Source organism: Cardiocondyla obscurior, linkage group LG03, assembly GCF_019399895.1.
Source record: "Cardiocondyla obscurior isolate alpha-2009 linkage group LG03, Cobs3.1, whole genome shotgun sequence".
Classification (NCBI taxonomy): domain Eukaryota; kingdom Metazoa; phylum Arthropoda; class Insecta; order Hymenoptera; family Formicidae; genus Cardiocondyla; species Cardiocondyla obscurior.
The window spans coordinates 5,230,634-5,249,393 of NC_091866.1; the positions used below are offsets into that span (position 1 = coordinate 5,230,634).

General features: G+C 43.5%; 1 protein-coding gene across 3 annotated transcripts in view; it reads left to right on the forward strand.

The window, feature by feature from the left end:
• Positions 1–1,375: 1,375 nt before the first annotated feature.
• The window catches only part of LOC139113912 (protein gustavus-like), a 175,355-nt gene continuing 157,970 nt past the window's right edge, over positions 1,376–18,760 (forward strand). For 2 of the 3 annotated variants that reach the window (XM_070675359.1, XM_070675361.1), the window contains exon 1: positions 11,680–12,238. The gene's annotated coding sequence lies outside the window, so the exon portion shown is untranslated. Of the gene's footprint in view, positions 1,421–11,679; positions 12,239–18,760 lie in introns of those variants that run through there. The other variant, XM_070675360.1, reaches the window with a different exon arrangement.

Here is an 18,760-nt window from a genome sequence, read left to right on the forward strand (position 1 = left end):
CAAAATTCCGTCGATATGTTATCTTTATTTTGACGAGGAATTAAAATTATTGAAATAATATATTACGCTGTAAGTATATCAAATCGAGAGAAAATTGCGACAAACCTACCTTCCCATAAAATACTTTCGCACAGTGAATTTATTTCAAATAAACATTATTGATTCTAACGTTCCTCGAGAGTTATACAATTAGCGCGTTATAAATAACGAGACTTTTTTATTCAAGCTAAGCGAGAAATTTGCGAAGTGCCTTGAACGCGAAGTAGCGACAGATTTTACGAAAGTAATTTACATTTCCGTTACGCGATTAAATTACGTATTAAAGGTTAGAAATCTGCGATGTTAGCCTAATATTTCCAAGCCGCTCGGAGCCGATTTCTACCGGCACGGATTAACTTAAATCTCGGCTTACCTCGGCAAGCCTTGGCTCGTTTGTTTCGTATCTTTATTTAACTGCAGAAATTAGAATTGGATGGAAATAAAAATTAATCTGTTGGCGAGAGTAGCCCTAGGTCGATCGAGAGATTCGCTGCAGCAGCAAACTGGAGTTATCGACATGGCGGACACGAACCGCCAAAACTTGCCGCTTATCGCGTCATTTTGCGCCTTCTTGCGCCATCTCGCGTGGAGATGCAAGTACTCGGTCGCGTTACGGCGGTTTCTCGTCTTCTTTTTTTTTTATTCCTCTTACGTCGCGCGCAGTGGTGCCAACGCGATGCAGCGCCAGCCGCAGAACGTACGCGGTGTCGCGTCGTAAACAACGATTCGTCGTCGGCGAGAGACGGCTCCTGCCCCGAATCGACGTGGACTCGGCCGACGGTGGTGCACGACCCGTTCATCGCGAGCTCCCTGACCGCCGGAAGTGAGCTCCGTTGCGTCGCGGCCGCGCGGGGACACTCGTCCAGGTTATCGTCGCGGCAAACTCAGTCAAGGTAGTGTCAGTGCGCGAGTTGGCAGGCATTGGCCGCCCGAGTATAGTAGGGCTGCCATTTTCCGTGTGTCGTACCAAAGGAGAGAGAGAAAGAGAGCGAGATAGAAAGAGAAAGAAAGAGAGCGCGCGCGCGAGCGATAAAAAGAGAGAAACGTAGAGGAAGAGTGAACGAAAGATAGGACAGGCAAAGAGCGGGCATCGCGAACGGTGAGGAGAGAAGATTCGAGGAAGAAATCCGGATTTCCGCGCTGCCAGGCTGTGCGAGACGCGGCCGAGAAAAGGGCAAGGCACCCTTCCGCGTGACCGACCGCCGTCGAGCCCCGACGCGACGTCGCACCGTCTCATCCTCGCCATCGTCCTTGTCCTCGTTGTCGTCGTCGTCGTCCATCGTGTCTACGCCCGGTCGCAGGTGAGGAGGCAACGGGCCAGGAAAAGGAAAAGGAAGCCCACGACGCGGGGTGCGCATTCGAAACTGGACCGGCGATCAAGGTTAGTTTACCCATCTCGCGGTCAGACGCGGTCGCGTCTCTCCTCCGCCAGCGGTTTTCCCGTCCAGGGTACGAGTCGCCTGGCGCGATATCGCCTTCCCTCCGGGCGAGGAGCAACGCGGGTGATTTTCCGCTAACGGTACGCGACGCGTGTGCGGCGTGCATGTTGCCTTCGCCGTCCGAATATCCGCGAGATTTTGCCGGAAGAGAGACGCCTCGCGCTCGGCCAACACGGATTATCGGCCGATATGCACGTCTATTTTTATTTCTCGGTTTGGATCAATGACAAAGTCCTATTTACGTTTCAAGTCACTTCGGTGTCCTGTATTCCGTTCTTTCAACCGAAACTAACCCGGTTAGATAATAGCAAGTGCATTCCTTTTTACTTGCTGGGCGCTAACAATACGCGCAAAAGTGTCTGAACAATTTATACGAATGTAAAATAAATTTCGAGAACGCTAAATGTTTGTTTTTACAAACGTAGTTTCTCCGTATCTCCTAGTTTCTCTCTCTACGAGCTCGCGCTCGTATTGATTTCGCGATATTTTTGAATACCATTTGAATATCACCGCGAATATCACGCGACTGAGATATATAAAAATACATCCGGCGCGTGTAGAGCTAGGGCCTGTACATTTTTTTTTTTTTTTTTTTTTTTCGGTTGCAAAATGGAAACCTTGTGCAAATGGAGCGATTATAGGTCACCGGCGACATTATCGCACGAACATGTCGGAACTTAATTTTCTCTTACGAGCAATACTTTCGGCGCGGGGAGTTCTTTTATGCATGCGTTCGCTGTGATACCGCGGTCACCTACTGCAAATACTGAAATATGCATTTTTATTCGTTTTCCATTCCCGCGATGGAGAGTCTCGGGACTGCGTCGATCGGCCGGATAAGACGGGGAGCGAATAACACGCCGGTAAGACGTCGGCTCCACGCGAGAAAAACATTGGCGCGCGACTGTATACAAAAGAACGGGCATAGTTTTCTCGACGCACGGCAGCGTTCTTTTTTGTCTTCTTTTCGACTGGCACCCGCTCCCAAGGGAATGAGTCAGCCAGTATCGGGCGCGAGACTTGAATAAAACTGACTGGGGATTGACAACGGCGGCCGTTGTGCACGTCGCGAGAAAACTTAAAGAAATAAGCGACACGAGGTGCAGATGTCAAAACGCAGTAGCAAAAAAATGACGGTAGATGAGCGAAAATATGTTCGAAGAAATCACCGCGACCCAACTTGGAGTCAGTTGCTCCGGCTAAGTAAACGTCCGTCTATCTACTTGGAAAAGAAAAATAAAAATAGACATATGATTACCCGGTAGATATAAATTTATCAGAAAACTGGAAGAACCTGCCTGGCGTCGGTTAGTTTCAATTTCTTGATGAATTTAGTTATCGGGCAAACATGTGTCTATCTTTATTTACCTGTAAAGAAGGATGAAGATAGACTGACTACTACCTGGTTAAATATAAATTTATCTGAAAGTTGGAACAACCTACCTTAGGTTCGTATTCCAACTGCGGAACGAGATCGAGATTAGACCGGAATTTGACGGAGCGCGGCAAGGTTTAGATGAGCTTTTTAATTCGTCGATTGATTTAATCGGAATGCTTATTATTGCCTCTAATTAGAATCCACCCGTCGTACTTAGACTGCGCTACAAAATATCTAGAGACGCCGCACTCATTTTCATTTTTCCCAATGGAAACGCGATGGATCTGTACGGAATTAAAAAAAAAAAAAAAGAAGAAGAAGAAGAAGGAAAAAAACTTGAACCCCTCGCTAAACTAGATATCGCTTTCCCCTTTTTGATTGGTTAAATTCCAATTCGTTCTCAGTCTTAATCTCCAGTCTGATACAGGCTTTGCGCAACGTAGAGGAGTGCGAGGTGAGGCCTCGCGACCTTGATCAATTCGCGAGAGCACGGTAGTCGGAAAGGCGGAGGTTGTCGCAAGCTCGAGGCGTTATGCAGACGTCACGCGCCCGTGATCGCGAGTCGCACGTGTGAATCCCTCATTCGCGCGCACCCCGGCGGCCGGAAGTGCCTCTCAATTAAGCGTGTTGCTTTCATCTTCGCGGCGACATCCGCGCCACCGGCGATTACGCTCTTATCGCGCGGCGCGGCTTTCGTCATCTCCCTCGTTCCTTCCTCATGCCGAGAACGCGAACGTTGATGCAGAACGTATCTCTCGAATGAAATTTCTGACGGCCGGTGCTACACACTCGACAGCCACGTACCGTTAAAATGTTAGACAGTTTACGGTAATTCGAGGCTGCTTCTGTGATACGTTATCGCGCGGCGTATATAATTCTCCATATCACCGCGCTTGTGTTTTAGTACGTTTTTTATATTTAAATGAGCCATAAAAAGAAACCAGCACAAAAATAAATATATACGTGTATATATTTTTAATTATTCTGATTTATTAGGTCTTTGTATTATTTCGTACTAGACATTTTTAACAACACTCCTAGATATTAACCGCGAATAATTATACTTTTTATTAATACTCAATTGATATGAACAGCCATTAGCTTTCCTCTTTTTTTGACCCAGAAGTTCTTTATGTGCCTCCGGAATAACTCGCAAAGTAAATAGCGTCTTCCAGAGATATCGGGTACCTTTCTAATTGCGCTTGCGGAGCCGGCTTGAATCAATTGCTTTTGTCCGACGAAAATTGATTGACACCGAAATAGACCCGTTCTCCGCCTATTGATCCCGCGAGGTCTCCGCGGCCGCACGTACGAACGCTCGGACGTTTTCTCTCGATCGGCCAAACTCACTCGTGCATTTCTCCCGCCAATTTGTTAAACGAACGAGAGAACGTTTACGTGTTTTGCTCGTTGGCGCCGAAGGAAGCCTTTTACGACCGCCCGCAAATGAGAAATTTCTTCGCGGATTAAGAAGGATGTATCCGTCCGACCACGAGATTCAAGGCCGCGCGAAATACTTTCGCATGACATTTAATTATAAATATTTGTCCAAAGTTCGTCCGTTGTCTATTTCTTTCTTTCTTTTTTTTTTTTTTTTGTTTTTTCTATCAAGATTGCGATAAAATTTATTAGGTATTTTATTATCAAAAATATAAAATATTCAGAATTAATATCTAATAATTTGAATTTTGGGAATTTGGCAAGGAAAAAAATCTTAGGAGCTCGCCGTCATCGAATCCTCTTCGTTCGCTCGCTCGGTTCTTTCGCGTTCAAACTGTCGTGAGAATTACGACGCGTCTTCTGACGAGTTCGAACAATTAACTCGCGGCAATTAATGGGGGCAGTGCTGCACGCTGCGTAATTGTAACAAAAACACCGCGAGAATCGCGGCGGCTCGCGGATATCGCGAATCATGCTGCTTATCGCACATCTATGAATACTTAAAGCGATACCTGCACCGATAATCTTTTTCTCACCGGAGAAATCTTATCTGTCTTCGGTACATCGTAATTACCCGCGCGGGCATTAAATCTCGCACATCGACGCTTTGTCAGAATGCTAATTGTATTATTAACTCTCCGACCTCTAACTTTTTTTTTCCTTCTTCTTTTTTTTTCTCTCCTCAATTTCTTTGCGCAAAAGTTATGCATAATTATTCGACGGTTACTTTGTTTTGAACGATCGCATTTTCTAATTAGAACACACTTTCTAATTGATAACTGTTTGCGATAAAAAAAAATTAATAGAAGATATATTATTTGAAACAAATTATTTACTTTTAATTTTTAATTTTTAGTGTTGTTTTTTTTTTTTTTTTTTGGGAGGAAGGTTTATTTAATTATATGAAAACGCTTACTATGGGTCAGGAAATAAGCAGCGTTACATTGTTTCGAGATAATGCGGTTTGGATCCCTTCCAGAGAGCTAAACAGCTTCTCGCTTCGCGTTATAACTCACGATTTAAAACTCATAAGACCGTGCTCGCGGCTCTTTTTACGAGTCTCCATTGCCACGGCGCCTTCTCCACTCCCATGGAAAGTTTGTACGCGAAGACCCATGCATCCTCTTAAGTATCCTTCGGGAATAATATCGCGTCATAAATAAGATACAGACCTCCCTTAACTTTTATTACTTATTTTTAATGCCTGATGGTTACACACTCGAACGTATACATACAAATGTATGTATATACATATACACCTGAAGGTAAAACCTCTTAGAACTGTAATGCGAAGAGAACAATTTCTTACAAGATTTTCCATCAAACTTGAAATATTGCGAGGAACGTGAAAGATGAGGTTTCCAAGAGAAAAAAAGAAAAAAGAAGAAAAGAAAAAAAAAAAACTCCGTAGGGCAAGCTAAAATACTAAATTAAAAAATGATACTCTTTTTCAAAAATATTTTTTAAATATTTCAAAGACTCAGCTGCGAGGTTTATAAGATACACGTAACTCGACCGAAATTCATCTCCGGTAATATCACCGAATTACTCACTTCTTAACAGTGCAAATTTATTATTCCGATTTGATGAAGTTCGCGATTATAACGCCGCGCTTAGTACCGAGGGAAACGATCTCCGACGCGAAACGGTAATACCGTATTACGGCTACTCGCGAAGTTATCGGGATGCACTTAGGGACTCGGGGCCGGCAGGACAATCTGGTCCTGGAAGACTCGCAGGTGAACGCTCGTATCGCGCGATACAGCCGGCATCGTTCGGTATATGCTAGGCGACACGTAAAAGTCACGTCATGGTCGTTGGCGTCCACTTTCGCCAAGTTGACAGTTATTGCGTCGCTACCGCCGTCGTCCCTTGCTCGGAAGGTACGGCGTTATTCCAGCTAGATATCCAATATGCCCACGACCGCGCGCTATCGCCCGTCTCGGCCGAGACACCGGCGTGTCCGTGCGAATACTCGTCTCCCGCGTGCGTGCGTGCACGCGTGTAGGCACGCAGCTCGCCGACGTGGCGGGTCAACGGCTCCGCACTTCTGTCGAGGAGGCGATAAGAATCGAGTAACGCGCGCCGGGAACGAAACTTCGTCACGTGTCGACGACGTACCGCCCATGGTATCCGCAGTCTCTCGCACCGTGTCTGAGAAACCGGGTACTTTATCTCTGAGAACTTTATCAGAGCCCCTCGCGCGCGTGTACTTTTCCGACCGTTCGAAGCTGTCCGTTAAGTAGCTTTATTACGCGAGCGAATTGATCTGTTGGTTGGATTTCTGTACCGATTATCAGGTTTTAGTGCTACACGAGGAAAGAATTTTTTAATTTTGTTCAGTTTTGTTTTATGGGAATATTTTGACACGTTGCAGCGACGATAAATAATTTTTTTTTGTAATTTTTTTTTTTAATGCGACTTGAACGTTGACACAAGTCTTTGATCTGAATTTTATAAAGTGTCTCTTGGGTCTTAATTAAAAAATGGTAAAAGGTATTGTACGGTATACATATAGTATAGTGATACACCCTCCCTTCGCCCTTTTTTTTTTATTATTATATTACGTCGATCTTCTCATGCGAGATGGAAATTTCAGTTCCGCGACAATATACACGTCTCACAATTTATCACGTTTACCGTGATCTATATTTATCCGGAGTCTCGAGTTCATATTTTCCGTGCGGATATACAGCTTGCTCGTTTTCTTTTTTTTTTTTTTTTTTTTTATGGGACGTAATGATGCTGTGGAGCACTGCGCCAAGATTTCTCACGTGTCATTGGAGCGCTGCATCCCGTGCAACGACAATAAAATGATAAACCTTTGCTCTTTCATGCGTTGCTATAGCCACAACGCCGGCGTAATGCACTTCACCGTGCCTTGCGCCGTTCATATTGAAAACCGGAGACAATAAATCGTCGCGCGCCACTTGGCGGTCGCTGAAGATAGGCAAGTCACTTTTTGCTTTACTTAAAAATGCTGCTTCTTCCCGAAATCTCGGCGCAGTTCTCAAGGCAGCGGGAGCAATAAAAATCGCACGCGTGTCGCGATTAACAGGATGAATTTCGCCCAGGCAACGTTTTCGTTTAATATTTATTACAGAATTTTATCAAACATAATAGGTCGATAAATGAATCCGGGAATAATTTACTGCGGGGGCTACGAGGTGTCAGAAGAGCGCGCTTACAAACTCTCCTGCTTTATTTAATAATTCATAAGGACAAGAAAATGTACTTAATGCGGTCGAATTTATTACGATCTGACGTGACTTCGAGCGACGTCTTCCGCGTGACGGTGATAAGAGTATCGACGTTCGCCACCGAGTCGCCTATCGCCCGTCGCGCGGGCGTCTCGCATAAATGATGATTCCGTACTGAGAAACGTTCGCGGGTGGAAAAGCGGGGTTGATGCTCTCGCCGGGTGAGTTTTTCCGACGCGCGGTGGAAACTCGCCACCCTTTTCTGCCACTCGAGCGCGGAACGGTTGAAGTAGAAACGACGGCGGGAAACGAGTAGCACTTTGTACAAAGGCCGCGGCCGCTGAAAATGGCTGCTCCTTTTTCTCTGCAAATGCACTTCTCGCCGAGTGGAAGCGACGTGCGCGCGCGATGTGCGCCGGGGTTAGCTCCTGCAAACCGATGCGGGCCCCGGTACGCTTTGGCGGCCTTTCGTACTAGAGCTTCGATCAGCGGCGTTTAAATGTGTTCTCGATGGCGCCGTAATTTCGCTCGAGTCCCACTTCCAACGCCCTCCTATCAATTTCGATTGATCGACAACACCGGGACGAGCCCGGAAAAAAACCTGCTTCATCTCGGCGGGCACAAGTGCCGTCAAATTGCCGTTGTTGAATCAGCGATATTGTAGACCTTTTTAACGGCACGCAGAAAGAAAGATACGATCCCGTTTGCATACACGTCCTTCCTTTCACCGGTGAATAAATTTTTAGTTCGCTGACGTTTGCAGAATCGTTTCCCGCGGACAAACGAATCGAGGACGATAATTATTTTAATAACGAAACATATCGTTTTATTATCTGCTTTTGCACTTAAATTTTACTAATAATTTATCTGGAAAAATTTAAAATCGCCGGTCTAATAATAAATAAATTATCGCACCCTTTCATTAGAATAGAAAAGATATCGGTTGATTTTCCGATTTTCCTCTATAGCGGCGGACAAGTTTTCGACGTCGCGTGTTGTACGTATAACTGACTCCGCGTGTTTTCTCGAAGCGTTTACAAGCAATGACAGCTCGCGTAAACGTGAAAGTGTTAAAATATTATACGTTGATCACGAGCGCTTTAACCCAATTGCCTTGACCAACATACATGTAAGTCTGTCATTACGCAAGTACGGCAACTCGGCCGCCAACCGAGGTATCGGCAGAAGCTATAAAGTCACGTCTACGTGTCACAATAGAGAAACGACGGCGGCGATTCTCCCAATGTCGTTATCCGCGCGGTTTCGCTAATTTGTTTCGCTCGGCATAATGCCGCATTCATACATAAAACCCCTCGTTTTCGTACGCGAATCACGGTTTTTTTCCCCTCTTTTTTTTTATTTCATTTTTTTTTTTTTTACTCATCCCGGCATTTATCGCACACAGAGAGCGGGTTTTTTCTTGTCCCGCGGCGCGGTAATTCTTCGATCGAGAATTACGCAGCCTCATTCAATCGGATTCAGCCTGTAAATCCCGAAATGGAACGGTGATTCGATGTACCTTCGATCCTCGCGCGCGAGCCATTAAGCGTCAGTCAAACCGAATCGTTTTTCTCGCAAAACTGCTACGAGCGATTTGTTCAGGACGCGCAGAACGTTGCGGAGTAGAACGGCCACCGGTCGCGGAGAAACACTGCTTGCTTGCCATTCAATTATTAGTCAATACGATAATTATCGTGTAGAACGGAATTCTTTGTTGATTCTTTATGATTACGTAAAAGAATGAGAAAAAAAAATAAAGAAAAAAAAAAGGGAAAGAGAGAATAGAAGCTAGCGAACGACAGAAGCGAACGGGACGGACCTCGGGACGGCGACACGACAGTCGGCTTGAGAAACGCCGATTGCCATTAGAATACCGGTGGATGCGCGTGTGTAGAATGCACGATTCAAGCGCATAGAATTCTTTGGTGTACAGGATGTCTCTCGGTGCTCTGTGCCATTCCTCTTATGGACTCTGATCAATTTTCGAAATGCTTGCTTGATGAAAATTCCGCGTCAGTTTTCAGTTGCGTAGAATTAAAAATGGGACACCACGTGGGACAAGTTATGTAAAGAATTAGCATATTTACGAAATATTATAAATTTCCTTTCTTCAATTAATTTCTTGTAGATTTCGTTCGGGCGCTATTTTAACACGACTGATATTTACTTAAAACGTTTGAGCGTGAAAGAAATCGTAATTTTTTTTTAAGAGATAAGACTGATTGCACGACAAACAGTAATTAGGAAATTAGAACTTTAACAATAACGTATGAAACTTCTGCAACTATAAGTTATCATTTGCGCAGTTGTGATAACATGAGTTCCGGCTGTTTGGCCAGAATTTACGTTCGCGTAAGCGTACGCGAAGGCAAAGTAACTAGAACCGTCGAGGTCTGTGTGCGTTACACGGCGATCCGCGGTTTACATGTTCATATGTATCTACATACTCGTCATTTACAACTATACCTTGTTGCGCAAGTCTCGATGACACTTCACAGTTCGTTTACCCCGATCGGGTGAATACCGTAATCGGAGAAGCTCCGAAACTACCTGTACGGTCTTCCCTCCTCTTTAATTAAAGCGCACCTGAGCGCCGTCAAGTGCCTGCCCGATCAGCTTTTATCCTGAGTACTGTTACAGAGTTTTCATTTTTTTTCTCCCCTTTTTTTAATTGCATTTCATCGAGTGGGGTAAAAAAAAATTAGAATCTCTTATGGTCGATATCAGTATTAAATTATTTAACAAAAGTATTATTTAAAAATGTATCAAAACTTTAAAAAAAAATTTCCAATGTAAAAGATTATATTAAATTTTATTATTTAATATCGTTACGTTCCATCTATATGCTTTGAATGATTAATTTAAAATCTGAATGTTAAAAATGATCTATTATATTACATTCCTTTCGTTTGTTCGAAACGTTGATGTTATTGGTGCTCGTCTTTATTTTATTTTATTTTATTTTACTTTATTTTTACGTGCATCTCGCGATATCTCTGCATAATATATTATTTAAATACAACAAGCAATACTTGCTGCCTCAGAGCGCGCGCCGGAATTCAGCTACGAGATCGCATCAGTAAGTAGTTCTTTTATTTCGGAAATCAAAAAAGGTCGTGCTCTGCCGATCGTGCCCGGTGCAGGTATAGTCGAACCGCATACGCACACACATATATACATATATATACATATCGTATCGATTTTATATCGATAAACAACTGTGCTCGACCAGGCGAGCCCGTGGGGAGGTTTCTATGAGGATAACGAAAACACCTCTGGTCGCTGCTGGATTGCGCTTCTGACTTTATCGCGATAACATTTTTTTCGATCTATTTCGCTCCGTTTCTTCTACTGTGTTCTTCAATTTAATTTCACCATGGGGAAATTCTCTTTTTTTTTTTTTGTCTATTTCGGTTCTTAACACAGCCAATCCGCGGCGAGCGATGCAAACCTGGATCGCAATTCTTCGAAATAAAACCGTATTTAATGCGATTACCATTCTTTGCCGACTGTTCTTTGTCGATACGGCCGAGAAGTACAATGTGTTGTAGATAGAACGTAGAATGTAATAAATTCTGCCAATATGCGCGATTACGTTATCTGTCTGATAAATAAAACCGCGATCTCGCTAAATAATGTTTTCTTATCAGTACTTAATATTCTTATAAATAACTTGACCAGAAATGTCGTAACCTGGCGCGATTTTTTTTTTGTGCCAAATAATCACTTTATTACTATTGGCCATTTTATTGTAGTTTTAAAATATAATTTTCGAATATACCGCCGTCATATTTATTCCGTACTGCCTATTTATACACGAAATATTTCGGCGAAAAAAATTTATTAGCCTTCCTCCTTCAAATTCAATTTGGCATTACGGTTTCGCATTCGCAGCTGCCTCCGGAGCGGCTCTCTATTTTCGTTTCGGCGCTATCATAACCGCGGCATTTCCAATCGAGCGTGACTACGGTCCCGGCCCGCACCTGCACCGGGAGAAGCGTTACCCGCGAATATGTATCGATAAACAACGGCTGGGCGGGCTCGCGGGGAAGTTTCCACGTTGTCGATGCCGTGGAGGCGCCGCGGGCTGCGCGGTGCGGAGCGGAGCGGCGCGGAGCGGAGCGACGCGGGTGCCAGCCGCCCAGCCCCGCGTCCGCGAGCAGTCAATCGGGCTCCGAGCGTAGCCACGGCCATCGCCGAATTCAGTTCACGGTGCCGCGTTCTGCTCCGTGCATCACGTCGTAGCCTCCTTCGCACGGCGGCCAAGGTAGACCCGTTGTCACGTGCATGGCCCCGCGTTGACAGCAGCGCGATCGCGGACGAAAAACACCGTGGAAAAGGGGACAAAGCGCGCGGGCGAGAACGACCACCAAACCTACGAGTTGTGGTTTATCAGCGAGAGCCGCAAGTCTCCGTACGTGTATATATGTATATATAAATGTATATATATATGTGTGTTTTTTTTTAATTTTTTTTTTGGACGGCCACGAGTACGCGCGACGTGCGTGACGTTTCTTTGACCGACCGGCTGTGAACGGTCGCGTTCGGACACAAAGGGTTGTCTGTGACGAGCAGTAGGACTTTTTAGAATAGGGGCAATCCGCGTGGGAGTTGCGCGAAGAATTGCCGCGAGTTTCGGGCGTGCGATAAAGCGAAACGTTTTAATCTCACCGTGACGACGATTGCCAGAAGTTCGCAAGATTATCTATCTACGTTTGAGGACTACTTCGCCGGCCACCTGAGTGAGTATTTTTTGTGATCGAGCGCACGTATTCGCGCATTACGTAAATGCTATTTGAGAAACTAAATGTGTAATCGAAGCTGGATCGGGACCGAGTAATAAGAGTTGCATGATCGCAATAAGTAAAATTTGAATATTTCACATGCGATAAAATTCGAGAAAAAAATTCCGATGTAATTATTAATATTATTTGGAGTAACGATAATTCAATAAATCTGGATTTAAACCCCGCGGGATTTAATGTATAATAAATATTCGTTTTGAAGGAAAATCGCATTTGTGTGGATTCTGGTATAAATATAAATAAAATTCAGGTTTTGGACTGGACAGTCCATCGTAGCATTCGTTAATTTTACATTAATTTTACACGCTGGCCTGCTTTAAAATTTTATTGTAATAGATTGAATAAACGTACGGTCGACAGGATCACCGTCGAAAAACCCTCGACTTTTTTCCTCTGCCATACATTTTTGTCGACTTTCCGCGGGGATGTCTGGCGATGAAAAAGTCCACCCTCCCTTTGAACCGTTTTGTCCGGTGCATTGCATGTTCTCTCGAAAACGGATATAATTTTGGAGCGTACGCAACCTCTCTATCTTTCACTCTCTCTCTCTCTTTCTCTTCCCTTTTTTTTTTTTTTTATATATATTACCGCACCTCCCGAAATTTGGTACCGATCTTTGTTTGCCGATAAAATGGTACAACGTAAACCGCAAAACGAACCATTATCGCCCGCTATATTTCTAAAAAAAAAAATAAAAAAGAAAAAAAAAGCGTGATATTCGATTTTATGGAAAAATTTCGGAAATACGGGCGTTATCCGCGCGTATCATAACGACGAAATAATATTTGGGTTGCGCAAATATTATTTTGAGAAAGCTGCATGTCAAGCGTATTGCGTTGCCAATGCATTCCGACGCGAAAAACATTAACGTCGAAAGGTATGCTTTGTTCCCTCGTGTTATCCGGCATAATCACTAGGCGTAGGCATCCGTTGAAATTCGAATAAGAGGCGACGCGACGCGTACAGTTGATGGGAAGTGTGCGTTATCTTACCGGGTAATAATGGCTTTGTTTCTCCGATGTCGTATCATCGATTACGGCCGGTCGTTCGGAAGGTCTCATTTCGAGGACGTTTCGAGGAAGTTACGCAGCGAGAGCCTTCAGATCGATTTCTCTTCCCTCGTCGCACGTTTACACACTTATCGCAGGGTGGAAAATGAGCTGTTAGTATCCTGTTAAAGCTATTAATGGCGCTCCGTGCCGTGGATCGTACCGTATACATATTGCGCGATAGCTTTATCGTCGAAGACAACGTTAACCCTTCCTGTCTCTAATCTCGCGCTGTGCTCATTATGTTCGCAGTGACTAATCCTAACATTTTCCGACGTATGATTCTTTTTCAAATATCGATTCTCGAGTGATAATTGTTTCATCGATATATCAGATTTTTAAAATAAAAAAAAAAAAAAATAATAGTAGGATTAATTAATTACTAACGCGTAATTATCTTGACAGCTGTTAGAAATAATATTAAATCGATATTTCTTTAATACTGGTTGTTATATGTACTTTTTACTCGAAAAATGAATTCCAGCGCTGATAAAACCCGGGGGTTTTGTCCGTGATAACCCGGTGGATTTTCGGAACGACGGCTCGCGTGTGCCTCGTACACGTGACAAAGGCTATTTAACATCGCCTAATAATAATAAAAACTCGGCAGAGAGCGCGATGGCATGCAGCGAAATGGCGGTTATATATCAAGCGCGAACGTTTACGCGCAAAGAAATCAGATACGAGCGGGCGGAACCGCGAGGCCAAGTGTTAACAAAAAGAACGGAAGCGGATCCTAACGACCGCGGTGCGCGCCGCCATTAATCACGAGTAACAAACGTTTTAACTCTCTTTCGTCCATGCACTAAATCCTCGGGGAGGAAGCGAGCGCACGCTCGCCGCGGTGTTTCGTTCTTCTCGCGTCCGTGTGCCTCTTGTATCCGATGCTTTAAGATACGTTCCCATTGTAAAACCGGTGCTCTAGGCGAGGAGCACACACCCACGCGCGGTCGTGGTTCGGTCACACTGAATAATTTATGGACGCGGCGTATCAGACGAGAAGCGTATATTTTGTAATGAAAATTTATGTAAAAGTTTCAATTTTTGTTAGAAAAGCATTGTAATGTTAAAAACCGCGCGGAGGAGCGAGAAGCTGGACCGTGACCCTTCTTATACGACGACTCGAGCTTAAGGGGGGCACCCGGAGCCAAGGCCGAACCTCAACGGGAATGACAATGGGTTTACTCGCGTCGTTTACACTCTTAAGGGGATCCCGAAGCCAAGGCCGGGCTCCGATGACAATGATAACGCCGCTTGTAGCTCGTCAAAGCGGAAGGACCGCGATCGGCTCGGTCTATTAAACCGACGACGTTATACGGATGTACAGAGCTCGCCGCATGTCGACGCGAATGCGAACCGAGTCTCTTTTAACAAGGGATGCATTTCGCGTCACTGGGTTTTGTGAATCGTCTCTCAAGCGCGATAACACGTGTCATAAAAATGTTACATAAACCGGCCGGACATGTCCCCCTTTTTAGTCGTCCGCTGTGACAGAGACTCCGCAGTCTGTTTTATAAAATATTCTGAAGAATAATGCGCCCTCAGGAGAGGATCCACTCGGACGACATTATGCGCTGATGCATAATGGAGTACGTCACTGTAAACACGATGCGTATTAAATTTTCTATGCTAAGATCGAGACGAAATAATTCACTGCGAGGTTAGCACTTTTGGGCAACGGGATCTATTACCGTTCATTAATTTTGGAACGTCCGATAATAGCGTCGCGGTAAGTCGCGCTCGCAATCAAACGCAGACAGAATATCGGTCGCATCAATGTAAGTCCGAACTCACCGTAATTATTAATTAAACTTTTCTTCTCTGTTTATGGTGGGAGATAAGACCATGAAAGTAGCAGTGACATTTTAGTACCGTCTGATTAAATTAATAAAAGTGCTCTACTTGCCAAAGAAATTTTTTAAATATCTATATTAATTTATATTAATTAATACTAATGACAAAATAAATATTTAAAAAGAATATCGACGGCGTATAACGTTAGACAATTTTCATACTAACGTCGGTAATATAACGGCGACGAAATTATTTGACGGACTCGCGATCGTTGATATTTTTGAAGTAACGAGACTAATTTTACGGTCAGTCTCTTCGTTGCGTTCGACAAAGTACCATTTAAAATTAATATCATATATTAGTCTGTTTCGCGAACAGCTACGCGCTCAATGAGAAATTATATTACTCTTCGTATGCCCGGCGATTAATTTCCGCGTGTAAAATCGATCACGGTAATTTCGGGAAAAGGATATTATCGAGGAAGTGTGAAAAGCTATCTGTCGCTGCAAGAAATATTTCTCCTCGTCGGTAATTAAATTATCGCGTTTTCCCTTTTAGGAATAATTTTGCTCGACGAACACGAGCGATATAAAAAAAAAGAAATAAAATAAAAGAGTAACGAAGTACTTTTGCACTTTATATCTTCGATCAGGTGCACGTTGACACGAGTTGAGAAAATGTGTCTCCGCGCGAAATTCATCAAACGTTAAGCAGTCTCGATTCCGTCGCATTGTCCGAATAAATATGAAAGCTCGTGAGAACGTTCGCGTTTGCAGTCGCGTTAAATTTCGACAGAGTTATTAGCGTGCTTTATCGCCAGGCGAAGCTGCATCGCGATCGTCTTTAAGCGGAAATAACTCTCCTCGGGCGCAGTCGAGTTACACGTTGCATCCACGGCTATAATAACGAGTCACGAGAGAAGAGATAGAGAGGAAACGGCGTGAAACGGAGAGGCGCGCATTCGCAGCCGCATCCGAACAATTCGTAAATTACCCGGCAGTTACGGCGCATAGAGATACCTGTACCTGCTGGTATAATCGTGTGTACACGTCGCACACGCTGGCGCAAGCACCTGCACACGATGCTAGAAGTACGTAGTTCTATACGAAATATCGTGAGAAGATAGAAAAAGAGAAAAAAAAAAAGTAAGAATTTATATGTACAGTTTTTTTTATTTTTTTTATTTGACATAAAATAAAAAAAAATAATTAACGCGAGACTAATTATGAAAACATAATTGCTATTTATTTGTATTTTTAAACTTTTATCCGCTGTGTTTAACCTTTTGAAAATAAATTAATATTTTTTTTTTTTTTTTTTTAAATCGATTAAAGCATTCTGATGTGTATATTGCATATGCATGTATGGGCGTACCAGCATGGCCCAGCGCGGGAATCGCGTAGATTACTGCATCTCGAGCCGCGAACCATTAGCCTGACCCCTTTCACATCCAATAACGAATATGTGAGTCTGAACGCGCGGTATTGTACGAAGACGGCCAATCTAAAAACTGTTGGCTGCTAGTGCTGTGCAACATTTATAGTTTTCCATCGGTATGCCAGCTTAATGGCTCTCGTCGAAAGTCCGCGGGTTCGTAAGTCGATTCGTAATATTTAATAACCAGAATTTTAATGACGCGGTGAAATAAAGGGTCCCCTGTGTTGTTTGTACGCTCCGTCGCGCTCGCTCGCGTTTTTATAAAAAGCTGTAAAAACTAACTGACTGAGAAAATTTTCGCGTAAAAGGAGGCTAAATTAACGCTGGCGATTTTTCCATTAGACGAAAACGGCCGGGCCGCTAGTTAAATACTCGAGCTCTCACGTGGAGAACCTCTGGCTTTCGTACAAAGCACGTTTCCATAAACCCGCGTGCACCGCGGACAGTGCACACACGAGTCAGCTGTTTAACCACGGAGAATCGCGCATCCGAGGGTCGAGGCAATTCGCTCGTAATAACGGAAGTGACGCCGGGTCGACGTCGGTTAATCGGATGTCGTCGGGTGAGTTCGCTATTACTGCAATGAAAATGCCGACGATACGTTGCAGAGAAACGCCTCGGGGGCGACAAAAATTACGAATAGCCTCAACATATTAAATAGAGGCGGAACGTTTGGCGATAAAACGGTCTTTAGATAGTTTTCGTGGTTTTAATTCGTTTCGTCGCGACCGCCCGGCTGCACGTTAGTACGATTATTTTTTTCTTTTTTTAATGTTATAATTTACGTAAAGTATCTCGAAATCTTTCATTTATTTTATAATCTAACAAGATTTTTTTTTAAACCAAGAGAATATTTTTGAATGTATGTATACATCGTGGCATAAAAATAATTTACATAATTCTATGCGACTTATCTTTGTAATGTTGCAACACGCGTTATCACACGTTATCACGTAAGGACAAATTGACGCCATTTAAATGCAGGGAAAAATAAATTTTTTTTTTGTTTTTAAATTTCTCTCATTAAAGTAAGTTTAAAACGCCCTGAAAGTAATAAGCGGTGGTTTATATTCCGGCCGTGCCGCGAGATGTAGAGATTACTGGCATTGTAAAGTTTACCGAAAGCCCTGACGTTAAATTATATTCGGGATTAAGCGGGATTACAGATAAACAGATTACAATGAGAAAATTGAATTTTTCTTCCCGATAAAAAAAAAAGAAATCGACAGTATTGATCTGCCGGTGTTGTTCGCTTTGGCGAACGGTGGAAAATTTAGCATGTGTGATAGTTAATTGACCTCATTATTGATTACAACATAAATGCGGATACGTTTAATATGGTTTTAATAAAAGTTTTATCGACCGCCCTACTTTCACGAGAAATATATAGAAATATCGATGATTTGAAATAATAATAGATATCTTTTATAATTGTCGATATATTGCAGATGCGATAAGAGATGATAAATTTAGTCGCACGGTGAAATTGAACGTACGTACACATGCAGGCGCGCGTAAACGTGTTAGACATAATTGAATATACTATATACATATACGTATAGAATGTAATTAAATATCTATATTGGCCTCTTGGCTATGCCGTTAGATAATATTTTATCGATCTCGATGAGCTAATAGATTAATGACTATTACAGGTTTTCGATAGCATAATCTATGATTTTGAAAATTCAACATGCTATAAATAGATTTGATAATTTAGATATGATTTGATAATTGCGTTTTTAACAGCCCGCGGCCAACGATAGATTTATCCGCGAGCCTGTCTTCGGCTTTTCGTTCTCTAAAAGGAAAACAAAGTCTTACACGTACGAGTATACCTGCAATTATCAAAATGAAGGCGAATTTCGCCTCTCACTGACACGCTCTCGCGTAATCCGACTTTCCATTCGTATTACTCGACGCGTCGGGGAGGACGAGGCCCAGAGGGGCGAAACCATGTCGCTGCGCTCAGCAATGCTGACGATTTGTCGCGTTTAATTGGTCGCTCGTCTCGGTAATTAATTGCGGGGCTCGGGCGGTGCGCTGCAATTAGCCGCGACGACGGTATCTAAAGTATTGCGGCTCTTGCGCGGAAAGAGATACCTGTTTCTTTCGACATTTCGTTCGCGGGAACGCTTCGTAGGCGGCCCCGTCGCCTCGACAGCGACACGGCCCCGAG